This window comes from Varroa jacobsoni, unplaced genomic scaffold, assembly GCF_002532875.2.
Source record: "Varroa jacobsoni isolate VJ856 unplaced genomic scaffold, vjacob_1.0 scaffold_754, whole genome shotgun sequence".
Lineage (NCBI taxonomy): Eukaryota > Metazoa > Arthropoda > Arachnida > Mesostigmata > Varroidae > Varroa > Varroa jacobsoni.
In genome coordinates, this window is record NW_019213656.1 from 64234 (window position 1) to 88517 (window position 24284).

General features: G+C 40.1%; 2 long non-coding RNA genes across 6 annotated transcripts; one reads left to right on the forward strand and one right to left on the reverse strand.

Annotated features, from left to right (window-relative positions):
- Positions 1 to 272: 272 nt before the first annotated feature.
- LOC111263298 (uncharacterized) lies at positions 273 to 8866 on the reverse strand. The gene is made up of 3 exons (XR_002682150.2): positions 8528 to 8866; positions 7634 to 7787; positions 273 to 1030 (listed from the first exon to the last, which is right to left on the reverse strand). It is a non-coding gene; the product is annotated as an uncharacterized LOC111263298 (long non-coding RNA).
- A 136-nt stretch (positions 8867 to 9002) lies between these two features.
- LOC147753088 (uncharacterized) lies at positions 9003 to 24048 on the forward strand. 5 transcript variants are annotated; one of them, XR_015312243.1, is made up of 5 exons: positions 9003 to 9156; positions 11710 to 11952; positions 12638 to 12783; positions 22261 to 22391; positions 22535 to 24048. It is a non-coding gene; the product is annotated as an uncharacterized LOC147753088 (long non-coding RNA). The 5 variants fall into 5 exon arrangements; XR_015312241.1 differs by lacking the exons at positions 22261 to 22391; positions 22535 to 24048 and having other exon boundaries at positions 12638 to 13146; XR_015312239.1 differs by lacking the exons at positions 22261 to 22391; positions 22535 to 24048 and having other exon boundaries at positions 11710 to 11829; positions 12638 to 13146.
- Positions 24049 to 24284: the final 236 nt, after the last annotated feature.

Genomic DNA, 24284 nt, shown 5'->3' on the forward strand with positions numbered 1-24284 from the left:
TAAGATCCTTTCTCATTTATCCGGCAGCTTTTTATCAGTAAATTTATTAGAGAAAAGAACTGGCTTCTTTGAAGAAAAACCATTTCAAATTTTTCTATCAACCTAATTTTATAGAATATTCTTTTTGCTAATATGTTTTATATTACCAATTAGGTAGTAACTTGAACCTAAATGCTAGGCCCCGTAAAAGAGAGCTTTTCAACGTAACTAGATAGTGGCCTCTGGTCAATTCCGGGAAGGTTACGCGCACGTTAAACAAGCCGCAACACCACTCATAGAGTAAAAGAATCAAAGCATTTATTTGAAGCCAAGAAGATATTAAGAACCGAGCAGTATTGTTCAAATACTGCCAGAATGAATAATATTGTCTTAAATTTAACTAATAAGACGTGTTCTATAATTCTGTGTTCCGTTAATTAGGACCCTTTTTTTTTTCAACTTTGCTCGCCAGCTTTACTATTCGTTGTTCTTTTGCATTAATATTATTATATTATCATTTATATGCTGGGTTCTGCGTACGGCTGATGCACGCACGTACATCGCCAGTGCATTCGTGCTACAGGGCAGCTTAATTAAGCCGGCATTTTGTTTATGTTGCTATAGTCAATTTTGTTAAGCCATCCCTTCAAAGTTATTAGGTTATTCGGTACCCGAATGCTCTACAGGGTGAGCTGCAATCTGCACTTTTGTCTCAGTGCCTTCAATTGGGCCGGATACTGCTTAAGTGGCTTCACATCTGGTGAGCCCGATTCACGTTCAAGTCGACAGATGCCTAGTGCGTTTTTAAATGGACAGCCAAAGTACTCGCGCCATAATCTGATTGTTCTGTTTAAATAGTTTGTTTAGACAACTTATAACAGTAAGGTTAAAGTGAACGTTAAACGCTACTTCCTCGTCGACACGATCCACGCCATACAGACTCTTTACGAAATGACTGCCGCGTCTTGCACTCACAAGGGAAAATAATTTGACGTTGTATGTGCGTGCTCTATCACAACAACGGACTCAAATCTACTGCCAGCATATTCTCCTAGAAAGACAAATAAACAGAAACATATAGGTACTCATACATGCACGTGAGGCAAAAACGTAAAGATTAGACAGAATGAAGTCTCATCTAGATGGGTTTGATTTCACAAAACGTCTTGTGCTCTTAAAAAGAGCGCTAGATATGAATTCTAATTCAACCCTTTCGTTATTTACGCGGCGGGGTTTTCCCGGCGCACATTATAGCAGTTGGCAAATACCAATCTCTATCTTGTAAATCGCGTAGTAAAGGAAATATACTTAATCAGAATCGCTTTTGACTATTAACAGAAAATTTATGTTGCATGGCTAGAAATCAATTTCTGTAGACGTTTAGGCGATTCATAGAAATGAAGAAAATATTCGGATTAAATGAACAAAAAAAAAACGCTTGTAGAACGTAGTTTCACTGATCTCCAATGTATCCATGTGCTAACAAGTAGGCTTGTTACTGATCAAAAAAGCGGCAGAAGTACCCCATCGTCGTCGTCGATGCCACAGACAGATCCGAAAATCGCAAAAATTACCAACTTAATCAAAGTTAGCTGTATAGAGACCATGTACATTCATGAGATCCACTGATGCTGTTTGCACTGCTCTTTAAATTACTGGGGAACTTCTTTGATGCAGAGTGTGTGTTCAAAACGTACCGCCGAAGAATTTCTGTAGCCAAGAAAATAAAACCCAGTCCTGTGTGTGCTATGTCACTATCTCTGAAGAGTGGGTCGTGACCCAACTACATTACTCTAAAAGGTATTTGTTGTCATTTCTTTCGATTAAACATCTACTGCAACTTTTCATATGAGAGCTGTAACATCGTCCTCCAAAGAAATCTTGGTAATTCGGTAGTCTCAAATTTTCTTAAATTGTGAACAATATTTTAAAAACCTGCTATTAAATTACTGGGCTTTCTAAAGTAAAGCCATATGCCTTTAAGCTGCCATCACCTTCCGTTTCACCGGCTAACTATTTGCGCCAAACAGATGGTATAGGAACCTGGCTTCAACACGGACACGATATTGGGGCTATTTTGATGTCAAAGGGCGTCTAGGAGTCCATTTTGCCTTGCCAAACTCATGTACTGAAAAGGTGAATCAATCCTTTGGCCAACGCAAGCACAATTCTTCGAGCAGGTATCGACTAACGCGGGTTGCTATTCCTTCTACCCTAGGCTACAAACATGACATTTCAAGGAAACTGCGTATAGGGGGATTTGGCCAAAATCGCACTCTTCAAAAAGATATTTAAGCGAAAACGGAAAAGCCTGTGAACGCTTCTACGTCTAACTTCTAAGGTTATTATAAGTATAAGAATCTTTCACCCAGTTTTGTTACTATCATGCAAAGCACGAATCAGTTTCTACAGTCCTTTTAAGAAAGAAAGAAAGAAGCCCCAACGAAATGGAGCTTCCATATATGGAACGGCCAGCCAGACTGGTAACAAAAATCATCTAAAGCTGTAACAAGAATTAGTATAAAAATCGTTAACCCAGCCCTTGCTCATGTTGCCATAGGAAACAAAATTTCAGAAGAAATTTGAGGATAAGCGATGTGAATAGCATCCAGGTAATGCTGTAATTAAGGTCTCACTGCCCCCCGTATTGTGGTACGGACTTCCACCTATACAATTATGGCTGCTTCTATGTACCTAAAAAACTAATCTGTACCATAGAGTAGATAAAATTAAGTTCAAATCAAAACGTTAGCGAAACTCCTACAATGCCAACTCGTACACTAGCTACACTGTCGGCGTCATCTGAAAGTTTTCAGGACCATGACGATATTTGGGCTCCTTTGCCAACCTAGTGAAATAATTTTCATTTAACTAGCTCAATTAAGGGCCTATGATACTTTTCAGACGCGGAACTTGCCGTTGAACGTCCAGTTATTACTACTAAGGGACAGGAATTACCCTGACTGGCCTCATTGCAACAAGCCAGACCTTAGCTGTTCCATTGAGAGTCAATCCGTAGCAGTAGTAGTAGTAACTCTTGCCATCGAATATATATATGTCTTTATTTCTACCAGTATGATATTTGTTCTCCTACATCCAAAAAAAAGAAACAGCGAACACTATTCGAACGATGCTTCTAGCTCGAACAGCCGCCAGAATAATATAATCAAACGAATTGGTATCAAGGGATCAATAAAGATGCTCTTTTCTTATCCCGTACATTACTGGCTACTATGCACTAGTTATTAAAGTGGGGCGTCTTTTTAGTTTAATAGTTGATTGTTGAAATGCTTCTTATGAAAAAAAAAAAAAAAAAGCAGGCGCTGGTCTAAAGCATTTTGTTATTACTAACGATTGGAGCCCAGTTGGGCCTTTTATTCAACTTATCATTATCAAGAGACTTTATTGGATGTCAAGATATCAGATCAAATCATTGTTAGGCTATCTGTTCCTCGTCTGTTCTGAAGCCGAGCATTGCTGCTAAGAGCCTCTGCCTCAAGCAAACATCGTAATGGCCAAACGTCCTTTGTTCTGTATTTTCATAACGTACAGAGAAACACGACCTACAGCCGTTTTTTAAAATCTCTATGCACAAACAATTTTAGGGAACAAACGTGTTAGTGCATACCGAAAAGGTGCGTTGTTTTGCTCGCAGGAATATGTTACCGTTTTATCCGCTACTGCATTTATATTATCTGTTATTATTTTAGCCTTGGCATAGATCAGTGAGCAGATCAGGATGTATAACTATAAGCATTTATGACATAATTTCACTTTTTGTAGCTTTGATTTTTTATTTGTTTTTATAGATATCAATAATATTTTTTTTTAAATTGTACTATTTGGTGATACATATTGCATAATAAAATTATATTTTTTTGCATTAGATTATTGATCAAGGTATCATTATTCTCCGAACTGTCAGACAAAGGCAACGTAGGAGTCTAAACGGTCTTAGTTTTTGACCTTTCACTATTGTTGACAAACCTATCAGATCGCTCATAAATCCAATACGAAGTTCATTTTGGAACAAACACTAGAGGAGGTTCAGATGGACATATTACTCTTCGCATGTTTAACCTAAAATGTTGACCTTTTTTTTTAAATGAGCAGGAGGCACTTCAGATGACCAAATTATCAAGCCCTGTTCTGCCGTCATCAAAAAAGGGCGTAAAGCCATTTATTCGCATGCACAATACCAGATTAGTTGAGTTTTACCAGCAGTGCCTGCATACACTGAGCTTCGATTTATGAGGACTTTCATTACATTAAAATATCTCGTTCATTTTCTGTAGGGGGGTCCTTATCCTTTCCCTGTAGAGGTTATTCAAATTGGTGTTGTTGTACAAATGGGGTAAGGTTAAGTTCGTATGGCTTAAAATACGGATCCTTTTTGTCTTTTGATGACATTTACTCAAAACATCTATAATTTCCTTAGCGATCTTTATTACGCTGGTGACAGTGTGCCTGCGCTAGATATGATACGCGTAGTAGAATTTTTCTATTAGGCCGATGTTTTACGATAACGATTGTCCGTTTCAGGGTTCTGAAAAGATTAGATCACTAAGCGACCTCTCTATTGTTAATAGAACTTCTCACTTGGAACAGCTCAATTTAGCAGCGCTCATACCCTACGTGTAACCTTTACTTCTCACGTTATTCTACGAGTACACGATCGAACTGCAAAATCAATACTACAGATATTGCTCTATCTCTATATGGGTAAAAGCGGGGACTAAAGCCTCAGGTGAAGAACGTAGCTTCCATGAACCACCTGTTGCCATTACCTCGATAATCGACCGAGGTGGCCAGTAGTACGTAATGCTATGAAATGCAATGTTTACCCGGATAAGAAAACTTCCACAGACGTCGATATTTTATGAGAACCAGTTTACACTTCTTTTTCTTTTGCTAAGAATCTTTTTACTGTATACGGACAAGTGCATACGCTGTTATCGTTTTTTATTTACTATAACATGTAACCAGGTTAGTAAGAGTAACATGACAAAGCCGTTGTCGTTTGTAGAATTCCTCTCGAATAAGCCAATGTGGAAGCTTTCCTGAGAAATACAGTTACCCTCAAGGTCTACCCCCTTTTCAAGGAAAGGCTAGGTTACGTGAAACGGCTTCGCCAACCCCTTCGACTTACTCATGCAAGAAAGTTTATTAAAGTCATTCGATATCAAGCTACAAGCTGAGCGACTGTGTCCGCAGACACGTTTTAACGAGAGACAGAAACGTTGCTACCGCAACAATTTCTCGTTTAGATGCGGCACGTTCGACAGGTAGTTCACATATTCCTGTGTAGCCAACGGCAAGTGTGTTTATGCGCAGATGTATGCGGTTGACTATTAGCTCCTAGATCTGAGAGATGAATGCTTTGGCTCTATCTTCTCTCGATCTTGCTCTATTCTTCTATTGTTTCAATAAATAATTGCACTGAATGGCCCACTGTGTTTTCACACCTCTGCAAGACCTATCGGATCGGTGATCCCTTGGGGGCTTTAAGGAGACGAAAGACTGATGTTTCTTGTTTGGATGGGAAATGAGTCAACGCTTTTGGCCTGACGCATGATTTTACTTGCACATATTACCATTAGATTATATGGAAGATAACTGTGAATAGTCGTAAGAGTTCCCGTGTACCGCACTGGAGTCTGAACAATAACCAAATTTCAACAATTTTGAAGATCAAGCGATTAATATTTTCTTCCGAAGCAGCCCGTTTAGACAGCATTGCATATTTAGAATAAAAAAGAAACAAAAAAAGAAAGAGCCATGAAATCACACATTTTTTTGTCCTGGAACTAAAATCCCCCTGCTCTTCAAAATTTGAGCCCAGGTTTGACGGCCACCACTAAGCTCTTTTGCGGATTTTCACTCCTTCTGCTATCTTTTAAAATACGTGTTTCTATATAGCTACGGGACCAAAGGGAGTAGGAAAAGATAAGTTTACTTCGAAACAGATTTATAGAACTGTACAATTTGCCAAACGCTTTCTGAATGTTTCTGCAAATGTTCTTACTCAGTGTCAATGGAAACCTTTAGATACTGTTTCCAAACAATAATTCAATTGAAGCTCAAATCATTTGGAGGTAAAATTGCTATGCAGTATGTGTTTCATGAATCAATATGCTTGTAGCTTGAGATGTTGCATCCTCGGATGAAAGAGCTAACAACTAAAAGATTTAGGTTAAACAAAAAAACTACTTTGCCTGATAACATCGAATGAAATGGCTGTAAATCTGCATGGAATTTTACAAACCTGATGAAGAATTTACGAAGTTCCCCGTGGACCCAGAAAGGAATGTGCAAATGCATGGCAGGCATAGAGGCATAAAAGGATTTCGATAAGTGGGGACTTTAATGCAACACCAACCCAGCGAAATGGCAAACATATTTACACAAGGGGGCAACCTCGCAAGATTGGATGGCGCAGAGGGACTAGGCCCTAATCATTAATGGTAAAACTTCTATCTTCCTTAAAGAGAATAAAATAGCGTCTTTTAGTAGCACGCTTTTATCTATATGGTATGGTTTATCTCTATAACATAAGATGTACTTTTTACTTTTCAGTACGGTTTCATCCATCTGCAAACAGGTGAATGAGCCCCACACTTGGGCCCTTTTGGCCCCCAAGCAGACCAAAATAGTTTTGGATGTGGAGTCTTGTGTAAATAAATGCGTTAGCCCATAGCTCAATAAAACAAAAAAAAAAACCCTATATACAACGTGCTTCTAGAATAGGGATCGATCCTTGAAAATAAGTTTTCCTCGAGTGGAGTCACGGCTCGTCACTGTTAATTTGACTGCTAAAGGTCGCAACTTATGACAACACGTGCCATAAAACTTTAGTCAGTATATATATGTGAATCGTATACGCACCGTAAAAGCTCAAGTAATTTCGGTATGCCATTACAAACTAAATATCCGTTTCACCTTGACGCTGTAAATAACGTCTTTATCGACATTTGATGAATAGAAGTTACATCTCATGTTGAATCTCATGCAAACTGATGTTCCTTAACATATGAACTAGCTTTTTTCTTCATTTTAATTTTTCCTTCATTTGGTTTCTTTTCTTATGTTTTATCCAACTGAAAGGTTACTATCCGTCTATAGTGGAATATATTGCTTACCCCTAAACGTATCGGCGAACCCCTATCTCACAATTGCGTAGCCTGGAAGTATTGAAACACTAAAGAAATTGATGTATGTGGCTCTGGATAGAGATTTGTCCAGCATAATAAATTAAAGTTTTGATTAGCTTCAGTAATTCCAAAGTATGCATTATATAGTAGAAACATGAAACACGGGTTGAGCTGTCATAAGGTTATGCTGCTCCCATAAACGACAGCGGCGTAATCTTATGGGGTCGAAGCGCAAGGTTTAATACCTGCATTGATCCGATTGCGTAGGCAGAATTTCAGTGTTCCCAAGAGGCAAGGTTGCAATATTTAGGATTTCTATTGATTGTGATAGGTATTTCAAAGATTGTCGGTCGTCTTCAAAGTATGAGAAAAAAATACATCTAAACAATAATTTTATAGTTGAAAATAAAAATAAAATATAGTCGCGTCAAGCAGTTATAAAATGCTATATACCTATGCATTAAAATACTGGGTTGTCAAAGAAAGTTTCATTTTTCTTGTACCTAGGTGGCTCCGGTAAAGTTCAGTATCTCAGGTAATATCCGTTGCGTGGGGTCAGCGCTGGCATCGTTCGAAAGTTGAGGTTTGGCAGTAGCAGATGCACAATAGCTGTTAGGATGCTTTCATTCATACTTGACATATAACTCCGTAAATGTCCTATAAAGTGTACGTAAAGATTCGTTATACTTTCAGGACAAAGGCTGCCATGATACTGTATGGCTGTTTATGGTCAGAATGTGGTATCAGAAGATACAGCATACTGGTAATAGTTTTGTAAATTTCATTATTATTTAAAATGCTATATTATATTCAATGTATATTATATTTAAAATTAAAATGATAAAAGTTTTGATATGATAGGTACTCCTTGTAGCAAGTTATTATGAGATTTGAGTAAGATAGATACCCTAATAACTATGACATCGTCAAGAAACTAAACATCCATCGTTAAATAACTTTAAACCATTTGAAGTCAGTTGGCTATCAAAAGATGCGCGACATCTGAATACGACGTTAGTTGACGCAAAGGAGTTTACTCTGTCGTATGTCAGTCTGCACAGTTTTATCTAAGCTTAAATAAAATCAAGCCATTTGCAACTAAAAAATGATTTATCCCGGGTGATAAAAGTGAATCATGCACAAGTAATATGTAAGAAAGAATCTATAATATTTGTCGTACAGGACAGGTTATTTTTTGTTCGTGTTTTTGTAGAACTTTCTGGACTATGTTATATTTTATTTTAATGGATCGATCACCCGTCTCAGTTTTTCGTCGAGAAACCACAGTTCAACAATGACGGGATTATAATGTTCCCAAAAAAATGGCATAAGATCGTCGATCAAAATGAAGCATATCTAATTAAGTAACATGACTTTAAAATATAAATAATATTTACCTCAATTTTGGCTTAAAGGGCGTTTATAATTCTTCGACCGGCTGGTATAACCTGTTTTGATATTGGTGTAACCGGTATAACAGCTTACTGATGTAAGCCATTTTGCAGCTTCATGATACACGTGACCTTGTTCATGCAGCACTGGACCATTTCATTCTGTTCCTTAAAGGCAATGAATATGTAGGGGAAGTTAATACAGTATACTGTACAATCAGAACTGGCCTAAACGAGCGCAAATGGTATCGCAATGTGTGAAATTTATATAAAGCTCGTTCCATTATCCACTTGACCATGGTGCCTTGTTCTGAGCTAACAGTATAGCAAATACTTAGATAAAATTGGAAGTCTGCTAACGACCTGCGTTCTGTCTGCATGTATGTTATGATTTAGAGCTTTGTTTGCTCTATGTACGCTGTTTGACACCCATAATTCACTTGTTCGAGCATAATTTGTGCGTGCGTAAGTGTCACGAAGGTACTGCAATGGACACACGATAGAAAACTGTTTCCACAACGTGAACAGGAAATGTGCCTTTAAATACAAAACGAATGACCTGCGCGGTTTGTGGTCACGTATTCATTGAAATCTGTCTTCTCCAGATATCAGCCTGCCGCTTGAGGAACAAAGAGGTAAAGAAACTGAAGTGTACTTTAATAAGTATCCATCTCAACAGACCAAAAAATGTTTCAACATCTAATGTACGCATTGAAAAGAGAACGCAAAATTGTCACATCCACAAGCTGAAAAAACGAAAATGTTCTCATTGAGATCAAAAACATCAAATTCAAAAGAGCACGCTTAGAATTCTACGGATATGTAAGAAGAGGTAATTATAAGTTTCAGAAAAAGGCTTTGGTCAATTTTATTTGAAGGCAATATAATAAGGCATCGATGCATGGATATTCGGAAACATATTATACTAAGCGTGCTAAGCTTTCGTATGAGCGATATCATGAAAAAATGCCCATATTTATAGGCTATCTAACATTTCAAGAGGCTTCACTTCTAATAACTTATTTGCAAAGCACACAAGAGAGATTGCTCGACCCTTTATCGTTGATTTCAGCTAGCTCTGCTTGTTTTAGTTAGATTATCTAACAAAAAGGAAAGAGTGATAAAAACGATAATCTTAATATTTTTTTTTCTAGAATTCGACGACAGTTTCCAAAAGAATTAGGTGCACCTGCTCCGCTGATCAATCGATCACAGTCACAGATACTTGAACGCAAAAAAAAGTTAATATCGAAAACTAAACCCGTAGATAAAACTATTTGAAAGGCAGCGGGTGGGGGTATGATCACATATTTATGTGAAACTTTCATAGCGTTAAAAAGAACCTTCGATTTAAAAGCCGTCTCCGCTTATGTTTTGCGTACGTATCGAATCTTTGTGCGAATCAATGATGTGTGTAAGTCGAGTGCGACTACGTTCTGCCTTAGTTCCAAGATCGATTGAGATGACCTTCCCTCGCTGTATATTGTTGCTGAATTAAAGCCTAAATCCTGACTTTTGTCTGCGTGCTATTATGACCGTGCAGTGTCTCGGGTTATCCTCTTCGTGAGTCGGTCGCCCCGCGATAAAAGTCCCTCCTGCTTTTTCTTTTAATTCAAATGCCGAGTTCAGCCGAAGAGCAACCATCCTATCGGTATGCTAGGTAGCGTTAAGCCGACGTTTCGTCCACGGAATAGCCGGTCACTCCATCGGTCGACGCTGCTTTAGCATCATTTGGTCACATCGCCGAAAGCGCTAAAAGGTCTGAGTACAATTTGAAATTCGGCGCCATTACTCGAATTACAATAGGAGCGGAACCGGCAAAAAGAACGACAACGGCAGCGACGCCTCTCTCGACAGGCAAAAAAGACGAACAGGGACAAGAAACAGGCAACAGAGTTTTCCCCAGCTGCTGCTTGCAAGCGACCGCCTACCATCATCTGGTGAACGGGAGACGGCTTGCGATTGGGACTGGACGTGAGAATGGGAAAACGTGAAGGACCCGAACTGAAGAACGAAGGAACGACCAAAAACAACGTAGGTGTTAGGCCTGCCCAGGTCACCTCTCACTGTTATCGCCTCTCTAATGGCTAACGTTTGAGGTCATTTCGCTCGCCTGCTAGGTATGTTCCCGCAGAAAAAACACTACCAAGATCTGGGATAGTGCCGTCATCGTCGTTAGAGCGACGACGTCGCTCTATAGGTACTGTGCTACATCGGTGACTTTACTTTCGTTCCTTTGGTCTGCCCTATGCCGGTATGTCATTCTTCTCTGTAAATATCAGGTGTACGTTTGTACATTGGTACAAGCACACACATATCGAAGCGGACTTTGTCCCTAATATCACCCGCTGGGTGAGCTTTAGGGAAGCGACGATGACAGTAGCAGAGGCAGCGCTTTAAAAAAGGAACTTTAGAGTGCGTCATCTTTCACAAAGTGTGCGCGAATAAAACGTGTTTTCGACAATGCTACTATTACTCATGCTGTTTCTGGTGTGCTTAGATACGACCATAAAGACTGCACACGAAAGCTGAAAATGTATACTGTTACGTTTGTACTCAGTGAGACTCCGCAGTGTCAACGTCCAATCTTGTCGTCGTCTCCGTACGTTCTAACGGAGATCATGAGGCAGAAAGGGTCACGACACGACGCTGTCACGTGTGTGTATTCAGCCAAAAGCAAGCTGTTTCTCAACCTGCTATCGTCTTGCCTAAGCTATTGGCGATGGGTGCATAGGAAGAAACCGAGAAGCACGGGCAAAGACAGACGGGGGCTGAAAGAGCATGGGGAGACGTTGTTGGCATTCATCAGAGAAACAAAAAGAAAACAAGGAGATGGAAAGCAAATACATGCAGAAGGAAGAAGCTCCTAAAAAGAACGAAGAAGAACAGAGTCTGGAGTCTAGCTTTTTTCGGTTCATGGAAGCTACCTAAGAACGAAACGAAAGATGGAGAAACACGTTCGTACTCTTGCCCCTAAAACGAGGACTACGTGTGTAGCAGCCTAATAGCCCCTGTTTCTCTAGCTCTCTCTGCCGTAGCTGCAGTTCAGACTCGAAATACTGACTGGATCCTCTCCGCTTCGTTGGCAGACGAATGTGTGAGAGTTCTCGAATTTCGGACGATTGCCGAATTATTCCTCCTACATTGTTCTCTTTTATTCTCACTCAGTCTGTTTCTTTTGTTCACAGGCGCTCCACTTGGCTACAGACAAAGCGAGGTATACCGGGACGTTACGCGGACCGAGGGCAGCGGTACTCATTCACGAGGATGACATCAGTGGGAACGACGATGCCCGTGTTGTGAGAGCGGTAGCGAAACACGCATACATACATGCAGTAGAAATGATCCAACGCGCTCATATATGGGATATGGCTTGTGCATCTAATTTGTAAAGCTAAATATACGTATAGAAATGGCAATGTTACTAAAAGGTGGGTGACATGCAACGTTACAAGCAATAGTGTCCTGAAGAAAGCGTAAGGAACACATTTTCACGATTTTTAATACGCCAACAGTTACAACACCTAACGTGCATTTTAAGCAGCATAACACAGTGATGGATGCCGAATTCTGTATGTAACGTAGCCACAAACAATTCAGATCCCCGTTTATAATCAAAAGGCAAAAAAGATGGGCAAATGTTTGACCACACAAAACGAATAGATATTATATTTGGAGAAAACGTAGACATAAATTTCTGTTGTATCACTTCGAAGATGCAACCTTATGCTGCTAGCTCTTGGATATCTCCGCCTCGTGTGGCAGTTACGAGCACCGCTGTACCGGATCTACATGGTTCAAACTAATATTCGAACAGTCAAAAAACAAAGTACGCTCCCTCGAGCTAACGCCAAGTTCCGTTGAGTCTCGAGTCGTCTGTTGATAGAAGGTGTCACAATGTCACTGCCGTTACTATGACTTACCTATACACTAAAATACAAGTACGTGTGGACAAGCAGGAAGTATCGATCTTGCATCTAGATATTTCGTCAACCCGTCTTGCACTAGTGGGTAGAAAGCGAACAAGGGTTTAGAGTCCGTCCCCTAGAGAAAACCTAACGGTAGGTTAGCATAATGCAACGAGCGTTATATTGAAACCCTTTTTTTCCTCTCCAGGTGTCGTCGAATAAGACGACGTGAGGAGAATGTCGCCGGACCGTTCGCTTTTATTGGCCTGCACCTGAAATTTCGCCTATAGACAGGACAGCCCAGGGGAGGTGATACACTCGATGTATGAAGTCCGCCAATACAACAACGTAAAAGTGAGACGTGAACTGCGCTTGCAATTTATCCACAAACTGGACCGACGTATGACTAGGTCACAGAGAGAGGGGCTTTAGTTTTTGCTTGTTATTTTTTTTTCTATTTTTCATCTAGAAAATCCAACGAGTTTGGAAAACTGCCAACAAAGATTGAGTTGGTTATAAAATCACGAAACTTTAAGGCTCACAAGCTTTCTGGGCTAACTCCTAATTGATTGTTATACAACAGCACGGCGATGGGAACAAGCCCAATAATTTTTTGTGTCAATGCTTGCTATGAAAGGGCGAGATCTACTACTGTATAATACATTTACTTGAATATCTAATAGAATCCAAAAGCATTCACCTGAAACTATAAAAATATAGCTTCTTTTGCTATTGCTTCATTGTTTGTCTAATTCGATATTATTTAATTGTTTTTTCCTCTTTTTCATATGCTCTTTATAATCTGTTTGTGTGAAAAACGCGTGTTTAGATATTTAGGTTAGATAAAGTAAATACTACTTTGCGATAGAAGTGCATTTTCGACATCTATTATTTAGCAGGTTAGAGGCATCTTAAAGTTCCATATCTGAGAAGTTTGCCCAAAGGTGTGGTGTGAATTTCAGTAATGATGCCTCGAGCGTAGAGGATACATCCTACTCCTGTTTGCTGGTTAATAGTGATCGTCTACGGATATTTTTCAAGTGAAATGGCCAGCAAATAACCAATCAATCAGCTGTAAAGATCTGTGGTAATCCTCAGACATTTTGAATCTATTGTATTTTAGAAATTGAGAAGCTGGCTGCTCCGAGCCAAAAACACAAGACGCAGCTCTTTATCGTTTTTCCACATCTCGCTCGGCAGTGGATAGCATGCAGCCATAATAACAGAACTGTTATTAGCGACCAAGGGTGAAATCTCTATGTAAAGTATGAAGTGGAAAAAGCAGTGGGTACCTTCGAAAGATCTGCCCAAACCCAGACTTGAACAAAATCTTCATTCTTAAATGACCGAAAACGGTAGAGTTGGAAAAGGCCTACATAGAAGGAACTATATAAAAAGAACAAGACAGATTGAACGAGGTGCGGCAAACAAGGCAGACCCATACTTTTCTAGCCTATGCCAGGCTAGACACGGCTAAGGGTGCTAAAACCATTTTGAAGGGTTCTGCGTGCATCACATCCTTCAGATCTCTCGTTTATGGATTAGGACTTTTTTCAATCATTGACACATCAAATTGGCAAAAACTTGGCCTCTGGCAAACCTCTGGCTAAATGGGATAAATAAATTGATCTGGAGAACTGAGAAGGCTATAGAGAACGATAGCGCATACATAATACATTAATTTATCGTTAGGTTGCGAACAGATCGCTGCGTTTTGGGTAAAGTGATCAATCCGATACTTCTATGTACGTGGTGAATACGATTAACAAGTTGTTAACTATTATTTTTTCTTCTTTAGGCTAGAGTAGCCAAGGGCCCTGTGTCTGCTTGTTCTATAACTGCTAGGACTGCTTTCGGCATCCGCTTGTTTCGGTAACGTCTGGCTTCATCGCTTATTACCGATTAAATTTACGCTTGGTTGCTTGTTGGCTGCATCAGCGAGTTTGCGGATAGGGGATCAGTGAAGAGAGAAATCAGCGTTGGAACGAAGAGACGGCCGATAGTCTAACTGTACCATAGCAGACCAACGAAAAGCTTTACGCGCCATTATGGGAAGTGTGAGTCTCATCTGCGTCAACGGTCCGTCGTGAGGTGCAATATGCTATGCGTCGTCATTAATCACACATCCCTGCCCGCTCTAAAGGCCTGTGAACGGGGTAGTCGATAGTCTTCGATTTTTCAGGAAGTCGCAGGCAAAAATAGACTGAAATGAAAAACACAAACTGAATCTATGATATGCTCTCTTGGGCAAGCTGTTTCACTCAGTAATTCGTTTTCTCCAAAGCCACCGAGCATATTTACTTTATACAAAGAAAGTTATATAAAGGCTTCCAGTAGTTGAGGAGAGCTACGCGACAGATTTGCTGACACATATGGAAGTGGCCATTATTATTATTATTACTATTAGTTCCACTCGTACATTCTCATACGAGTTTCGTAATCGAAGAAGAATTAATCAGACAGGCTATGTTCCCTCCATCTGTTACGGCCACCAGGTACGCTGAATAAAGATTCCGTTTCGTAACATTTACGATCTCCAGAGACGACAAGCCCTCCAGTGTGCCCATTTACCGGCCACGTCTTTCCTGCTCGATCGATGCAAGCACTAATGCTGCCTATTGAACCGGTAACATAGGTTTGTGGAAAAGCATCAACAGTTTTTGAGCCGAAGCCGAAAAACGAATTACCATAATGTAATTCGTGGTAATTTCGCAGAGATCAAGCAGATGATAGCGCAAAATCTGATCTACTCACTATGTAAACTGCCCATGAAAGTTCTCTCAATTTTTGCCGGCTAGCTATGTGTGTGTGTGGCCTGGCACGGTCATGGCGGAAGACGAAGCCCCTTTTGTTCACTACTTCCGGTAGATGTTTTCGATGCCTCATCGTAATCGAGATAGATGTTGACAGTGTAAATCAATCAGTCGTGCTGCCGAGCGGCAGAAATGCGTGACCAAACATCTTTGGCGTCTGCCTTGCTTCTGGCGCAGATTCTGGAACACGGCTCCTTTTTGTATGATTCACTTTTTATCATCCGGGACATATTGCTTTAGTAATGGCTCGATCTCATTTCATTTCTGTAGACTTTCGCAGGTAAATACCTTTGAGTAAACTCTTTTGCGCCGATTAATGCGGCACCCAAACATGTTGTTTCTTTTGATGGTCAGCTTACTTCGAATGGTCTAAAGCCAGCTTGTGGCGCATGCTTAGTTCCCTGGCAATGTTATGGCTATTCAAATATCTCAGATTTCCTTTGCAGTTTTGCTCGGATTTCACAATGATTTCATCAACTTTTCGTGATTGGTCGACCACTATGTGAAGCAGTTACTATATCGAAATTCTACGAAATTATAACAGTAAAAATCTACCTTTGGGCCGTACCTTCCGATACCGAATCCTGACTCTAAACAGCATCAGTATTCTACGGCCATAGCAGCATTTATGCGTATATCATAATAAAATTGTAAGATATAACGAATCACGTACCTTTCACTCGTTATCGAAACGTTCTATCCTAAGTCTGTACAAAAGCACTGGAGTAGCTTTAGCGTATCTACTATTGCCATATCTGTTTTTAAACCACGCCAGCACCATTCTGATCCAATTTCTCCTGTCACACGTGATTCCCTTTTCATTGCCTGCAATGAATCGCTTTAGAAATGGCCGGATTTCGTAACGGCAAAGTTCCGCAAATGATTGAAGACATCTATTTACGTCACTTCGTGCAACATCGAGCTCTTGCCAGTCATTTTAGCCAACGATTTAAAGCCTCCCGCCAATCGGTGTATATATAGTTTCTTAACGATATCATAACTGCTCAGGTGACAGCCTTCGCCGTAATAAGCAGCACAATTTTTTACGAGCCTAGAAAACATTAGTGGCTCCACTGTAACAAAATTATAAAACAATCAAAACAAACATCTTTGCAGAAATTTCACTGCTCTTCAAGGCGCTTCGTCATCAGTCTGAACAAAAAGGTTCCAACAACGTTAGCCATGCTACTGCTGTCAAATTTTAACATTCAAATGACACACACCGATCCGGCGCCGTTCAGACCGCCCGAGATATGAGCCTTCAAATCCATTTAGCTGGGAAAACGATAAGTACTCTTGCCACAACCTTGGTCGAGCTTTCGGGCTCCAGATACAAAGCTATAGATACGAAACGGGCGGATGTTTGTGTTTAATAGTAAAAGATGACTTATCTTCTGTCAGTCAAACCTTGTTTCATGTTTGCAATAGCCACGAGCATCTTCACTCGAGATTTACTCTCGCCCAGCTTATAGTCTTAGCAGTTTATAAGTCATTCAAAATTAAGCAATAACGGGTCGCTCCAAGATACGAGTTATAGTAAGAACCAATGTGAGCATGTGAGGGTTCATTAATTAGGCAAACCAAATTTCATAGATCGGAACTAGTCAGTCTGGATATGTTGAGGTGGGCGTATTGCACGAAGGCTATTCATTTTGTACTATCTATACTTTTAAACGAAAGAGTGAGTGAAGATTTCTATGTTTAGGAGAAGCGCACACCAAACGTGTAAGCTAGGTCTCCGATAAAATTATAAGGGCTTATTTTACGATCAATAGCGGTAGATTCAATAACAAAGGTGAAAGGCTGCAGCCATCGTGGCCTGGAATAACAAGTATCTGTTTATGTTTAGATCTGTTTGACTTGTTGTCGAGAAAGAGAGCGAAATCTTATATCAACCAGTGTTGCATTGAAAATAGGTTCTATGTAGTTCAAAAGTCTATGCTGATCCGCCGACCTGGCACAAAAAACTATCTCATTAGTATAATTCATTAACTAAGCGTGTCACGCCGACTATTTACAGCGTAGCTAGATCAAGATTATCTGGGCAGTTTCATCATAACTGGAAATTCTTGACTGAAAAGTGGCGTTGGCAAGCCATAGATTAATCAGATCATCAAAACCGATGCCTGAAAACGTATCGAGCGTCAAACTTTTTGGGCTGTTTAAATTTATACAACATTTTATACATTTATTTTGAGAAATTATCCTTGGTCGTTATTATAAAGCTAGACACATGTAAAAAGAGTTATCGCTAAGTTGATAGATAGCGTTTTTGCCCATTAGTTAAACCAATACCTACTGTCTGACATTTAGGTTGCTATGAATGTCTTCCGTTTAGTGATAACGAGTCACCAGGCTTTCACTCTTTCAGATTCATCGTACATTCGTCGGTTCCATTAATGTCGTTCAGATAGGCCTGTAGCGTTCTGCTTGTTAGTCCGTCCGGTTATACCCTAATGTTCGACCATAAACAAACGGTTTACTCGACCTAAAACTTTATGGAATAACTGAGTTCTAAACTGAGACCGCCTAAAAATGATAAGTCTTCAATGTTACGCCCGCATTTCGGGTGGCGTGGTAATACCCCCTTACGTGGCCGTTTGCTGTGGTCCTCTTTCAGAATTCTCCTATAGATGAACACTAGGTCTTACAAACTAAATTTACCGGCTCTTTGACAGATTTCTACTTTCATATATATATATATATATATATTCGTATTATACGTATTATATATAAGAATTATACGTATATATATATATATATATACGTATAATTCTTGAAATAGCTCCATATTCGTCTATCCTCAAACAACACCTCGCGCTGAACGAAGTACAGAGGTTCTACATTGCACATAGTTTCGCACGCGCACATTTACTCGTCCTAGAGGCCTAGTCCTGCGAACATTTCCTTTTTTCGAAGAGTTAACGTCTTCTACAAAGCTATCTGACACTGGACAAGGCTTAGTTGAAATCAGGCACGGCGTCGGGCGGCTGCTCTAGAAATGATGCGCCTGACAGAACTTCGCCGATTTGTCCTAACCCGTTTGCGTTTATAACAGACTGACCAGAAGTCATCGCAGTTGTACGCAGTCCCCTCAGACGTGGCTAGCAGTGGAATAGACTAACGGAGAAGGTGAGAACGTTGCTACGGCACACCACACCATATGGCACCCTCCCCTAAACGTAAGCGTCGTACTGGTCCGAGCATATGTCCAATGAGCAACCTTGACCGTTTGGATGGGTCCAAGAGACCCATTATTCGAACTACGACAGTTCGTTATAGAATTGGTTCGGTGCTTCGACTTGGCCGCTCTCAGGCGCTTAGCGACGCCGGTCAGGGGAACCAGCGACTAAAGGACAACTAGCCACACAGGCTTAGGTGACCTTATCTAATTAGAGCGGGAGCTGCAATTGTATAGTGGTTACTGCCGGTACACTAACAATTCACCGGTGGTAGTCAGAAAGTCTGTACCATTGAAGAATCACAATTATTCTTAAAAAAGTCTATATAACTGACGTAACGTCCCAGGTTAGCCGGCAATGTTGATTATAAGTTTGGTCGGTTCTAAGGGCTTTACTTAAATAATATTTGCGTGTGTAGCACGTGAACGTGGTAGAGTTCAACGAAACGGAGCTACTGGCTACCTATAAAGCCAAACGTAACAATTTTTCTGGTGACAAAGAAATTGGAGTAAGGTTTATTGCGCTGATTAGCTAACTCTGCCACTATTAAGCGCATTCATTAGTCCTGTTGGACTGAATCTCTAGAAAATTTTGTTCTTCATAATTTCCCTAAGTATCTCTAACAAGTTTTTGTGCTGAAATGGTTAGAAACGTTTTCTACAAAAGCTTTATGCATTGCTTGTGCGCGCCTCATATATATTGCCATTTAATATGTCATTGAACGGAACAATGTTGACTAATGTGCATATTATATTTATTACTTTGCACTAAGCATTTTTATTTTCTATAGAAAAGTGATACTTTTTTTGTTCTACTAAACCATTAGATGGACTTCGTAATGCAACGACATAAAGCATTAGACATGTTTAGTCACTAACACGATTATTAAGTAAACTACATTATTGTGCCTATGAATAAAACTATTCTTTTATAGAAGTAAAATGTATTCAACGCTTGTAAAATTCTCAAAATTAGATAAGCTCAAAAAAATTGTATGAACCAGACGAGCTTCAACAAGTCAACATAATAAACTTTTTCTTCTAGAACGTACCTATGAAATTCTCGCTGTCCCTAAGTCGGTGAATTCCGAAATCTATGCACAACATCTGTTTGAAATTCAGCGTATAGTACAGTATTTCCATCTTCTTGATATTTATAACCTTGTTTAGAGGACCAACAGACCTTCAGGCTTATAGCTAAGGTATAGCCTGAGTTCTCCCCTTTAACTCTGTTTTTAAGAGTATCGAAAAACTTATGCGTCACAAAAGAAATCATACCTTAAATAATCGGAGACCCGTTTAATTAACGACGTAGAACCACAACCGTACAAACTGCTAACGTACTACGATAGTCCGGTGACTTGCCCGATTAGTTGCTTGTTTTTCATAGACCACTTCCCGGAGACGCTAGCATCATAGGAGACGATACCACCTGCAATATACCTTTTCGTCACAGTATGGGAAGAGGAGATCCCAATACAACACGATATACTATAAGGCCTTGGTAGCCTAGGCAATAATAGATAGGTCCAGACGGGGTCTGCAACGAAAATTTCAAATGCATCGTCGTTCTGGTTCTGTACTGGACGGCATTAAATAATAAACGTCTACGTACCAGTAAACTCAAAGCCGAGTGGAGAAATGACACGTTATCAGTAATTCAAAGGGAAAGGCAAACCCAGCGCATCGTCATTATGGCGGCGAAGAGTGAAGAAAAGTGTTTGTTATGGGCTCCTCCCCGGCTTGCTGATCAAGAGACTGCTATTTAGAAATCGTACACACCATTTCGAGTAACATGGTTTCCGAAGAGAACGTTCCACCGAAACAGGGTGCAGAGTGCCTGATGGCCGACATCGAGAGAGCACTGGCCATGCTTTGCAATTCGTTCTATACTGTATTCGTCGACTGCAAGGCAGCCTTAGACTCTGCGCTCAGGCGGGGCCTCAGGGACAAGGTTAGGCTCGGTAATGTTATCGGCTAGGTAAATGTCTTTATGAATTTGCTCAACTTTCTTGCTGCGATTTTACAGGAGAACAGAATAACCATCGACGACGGAGTGGTCGTACTTCCACTTTTACACAGATAACCTGCCTAACTCAGGAAGGGCATCTTTTGTTCGCTGTTTTGTTGAAGCGCTGCTCTTATCAAATAAAAGACCAAGAACATCGGAGTCATCTTGTATACAGACAACTTATGGGTCGAACAGGCTCTGAGTGCAGAAAGTTTTAACCTGGCTCCACTCAGCAGTCACAGACTTGAGATTGATCGTAAACTTGATCAAGACAGAGACGATGAAGCTTAGAAGGGGAAGCAGGATAAGGACCGCTGATACTTTATATCTGAACAAGTTGCCTGTCGCCTACGTAAGCCGGCCTCTATACTTAGGGTTGCTTTTACCCACTATACACATCATCGAAAGACGCAGAAAGGTTCTGTTGACAGTGTAAGTGATCAAATAGCCTCATAGTCTGCCCCTAGTAACCGCTCTCAAATGAGCTCTGATGGCAATGTATGGAATACGCATCAATTAGGAAGATCTTACAGTGGAGAACTTGGAACAATTGGGTCGCGTCAAGACCTTTTTCATCAAAAGAGCATTTGGACTACAGACCATGACTTGAAATCGCTTTGTCTATCTCCAAAAGTAGCTGACTCGCCACTGCTATTGGAAAAGCTAATTGCTTTGAGCTCCTAGCAACGGAAGTCTTCAAGACGAAGCTTGAGAGCCAGGAAGAAAAACTCGTGGAGATTGATGTAGATTTCTCCGCTTTGGGCGTGAAGAGGAACAATGAATAGAAAATGATGAACCAGGTAAACATACCTGGCGCTACTCGCTTCGCTGTAGCATTATAGGCTCTTCAGGAAGCTTGGTTTGCGCAAGCCCGACGATACTTTTGCTGCTCCAGATGCGGGGAAGTTATGATAGATATCATGCTGCTTGAGGGTACCGGATATTATCTCCAAGGCATTTGACAAATCTCTAAAACTAGTTTTATGAATTTAACAAGATTCAAGTATCCCATATGGCCCAAACTGTTTTTTTATATGGTTTGATATATTTTCTCTGATACTAAGGTAGTCTGTTGTTGACTTGTAGATATGAAATTTTATATAAAACTTTTGATTAGCACTAGCAAAGGCTTGATTGGATACCTAGCTTTGTTAGGACGATTTTTACGCTTTAGCCATGTTCAATGAACTACTGGATCTGCTTCTTCTATTTAGGCCTATTAAATTTCTACGCAACTAAGGGTATACGTATAGCTGAAGGTTCTAAGCTTTTTTGCGGTCTGTCGTTATGTTCAATCAGCCCTATGAAAGTAGCAGACAGATCTGAGCGCTCGCATTAATGAAAATGAGCAAATAACAGTGAAATAATTGGCTTCAATCCATATTCATTATGTACCTGTTCTACGTTTCTGCGTCCAACGTATAGAAAAAGAAGGCTGTACAATTTCTTCAAGGAAGAACAGTTAATAAGAAGCTATTGTGTCTTCAGCTTTATCTTTATAACAACAACTACATCGATTTTAGCTACACAGAAGAAGGCCCGCAATGTCGTTTGAATATGCTATCACAAATGTAGTTTGAGAATATAGCTTTCTGTACGAAGTTGCACTAAGTCCCTTTCGAGTATAGAGGTAAGCATTCCCGGTTGAGCGCATAGTCGGCTTCAAAATCATTCATTCCCAAGAGCCGATCAGTCGGTTGTTTAGGCATAGACGATGCGAAACCGTAGCACATGTAATTCAGTGAGACTTTAAGCAGTTTCCATATTCAGGTATAGGTAAACGATCTATACTGCTGTAACTAGACCACCTTTCTGGTCTACTTCAGACAAGTTACAAGAAAAGCGATCTTTGTCATTTACGCCTTCATATCGACAACGGGTTGACTCCGGGACAGGGTCGCTGATACGTAAGTGGAGCGCGGGAGGAGACTCTTCTCTCGAACTTCTTTTCATCAAGGTAGGCCTAAAGCCTGTATCCTACTCACTATACTGATAGTGGTTGTACTACTTAAATAAAGACAAAATTTGCGTCGTGGACATACGCAGGCTATCCTGTTTAAGATTGCGCTGTAATTATTTGAATACCTCTCTAAATTTCAGGTAGTTGCTATTTCAACAAACAGTTGAAATAAGCGATGTGTGACGTCTCGGACACCACTATGATCCACTGAAAATTATCCGTTAAATAACCCACGTAAATAAATTGAATTGGTCTTTATTTAAAGCATCTACGTTGGTGAGGAAGACATGGTATTGTATATTATTGCGCAGCATTTTTGCAAACATACCCTTTCATTTATTTTCCAGTTATCAATTGATAAAAGTATTTTGCCGTTTTATCTACATTATACTCAGAGGTCCATAGAGAGGTTCACTTTAAAAAAATCTTCGCACTTATATACTCAAGGACTATTCAATAGTTTTATGCGCTACAACTCAACGCCAATTTCTGATATCATAGTATTTTTCAATGTCTGAAGCATTAACCAAGAAGCGATACTCTTAATAGAGCGCTTCATAAGCTTATAAAGCTTGCGCTGATAGTGTATAATTTGGACTTTTTTGTAAAGTCTTTGCTGCTATTGAGCAAATTATTGTTTCACGCTGTCTGAAACTCCTCAGCCTAAGTAAGTTCAACGCTAAAGTAACATTCTTGCGGACTTCAATAAAAGAAGGCTTATCATCCAGGTACAATATAATTGACGGTTAGTAGATTCTAGGCTGCTGTTCCTAGGTGCTGTACTGTAGCACAGCTGGTCTTTCCGACAAACTACGCTCTAGTTGCTTAAGTTTAGCGTTGTTTACGTAACATTCGTCTACCAATATTATCATAGGCGTTAAATAAGGAAAAAGTAATGCTAATAATAATAATAATAGCAATCTAACGAGAGAGAGATACAGGACACATAGCTTCGAAGTGGCACATGTTGCCTGTCACCTTCAAAACTTACTTAGCAAAGACTTGTTGTCGAGAGCTACTTTTGTCAAAAAGGGACCTGACTGAAACTCAGGCTGCCTCAGTCAACAAAGCACATGGCCGTCGTTTCTTCCTCCTCTTTTCTAACTTCTTGGTAATACAAGTGTCGACGGCATCGACGGAAAAAATGTCCTGTTGTGAGACGAAGTTTGCAGACACTCTCTTACGATGCAGCACTTTAAGGCCAAACTTTATGTACTGTAGCTAGCAGATCGAATCTTTAAAAATATTCTTTTCTTTGCGTATTTTCAATACAGCAGGCGCATGGACCACGCCGTCGTCTTCTCATGGATATTAGATGCAATTCCTGTCTGGAAGATATCAGATACGGTCGGGACACTAAGCAAAACGTATATTGAAGCATTTTCAAAAAGCTAATACCTACAAATGGGTAGGTCGACGCTACCTATAATACAGTTTGTCAGTAGAAGAAAATACGGGCCTTTGATCTAGATTGAATTAAAGATTTGCAGACATACAACGGATTTGTCCAGGCAAAACATAAAGTGGCGAGCACAAAGGTAGCAAAGATCTCCTGCTTTATATATGTAAACTCACTGCTGGTAGAAAATATCAATATGACTGTCGATTTAAAAAGCCGCTTGTCAGAGCTTACGGTACGATACGTCAACTGAAGTACACTCGACGCCGCTAGCGAAAGTAGCTTATCTGATGAAGATTCGTTCTCCATTACCGGGTAAATGCCAACGAGCTTTATTCTGCCAAAACATGTCAATCTGAATCAACGAAATCGTGCAATGACTCATTTCAACGAACCGTGTCTGTACAACCACATTAAAACAAAAATGATAAAGCTAACAATAAGTCTCCTTTGCCAGTTCAAATTTGTCACACATAGACAGTTTCCTATGG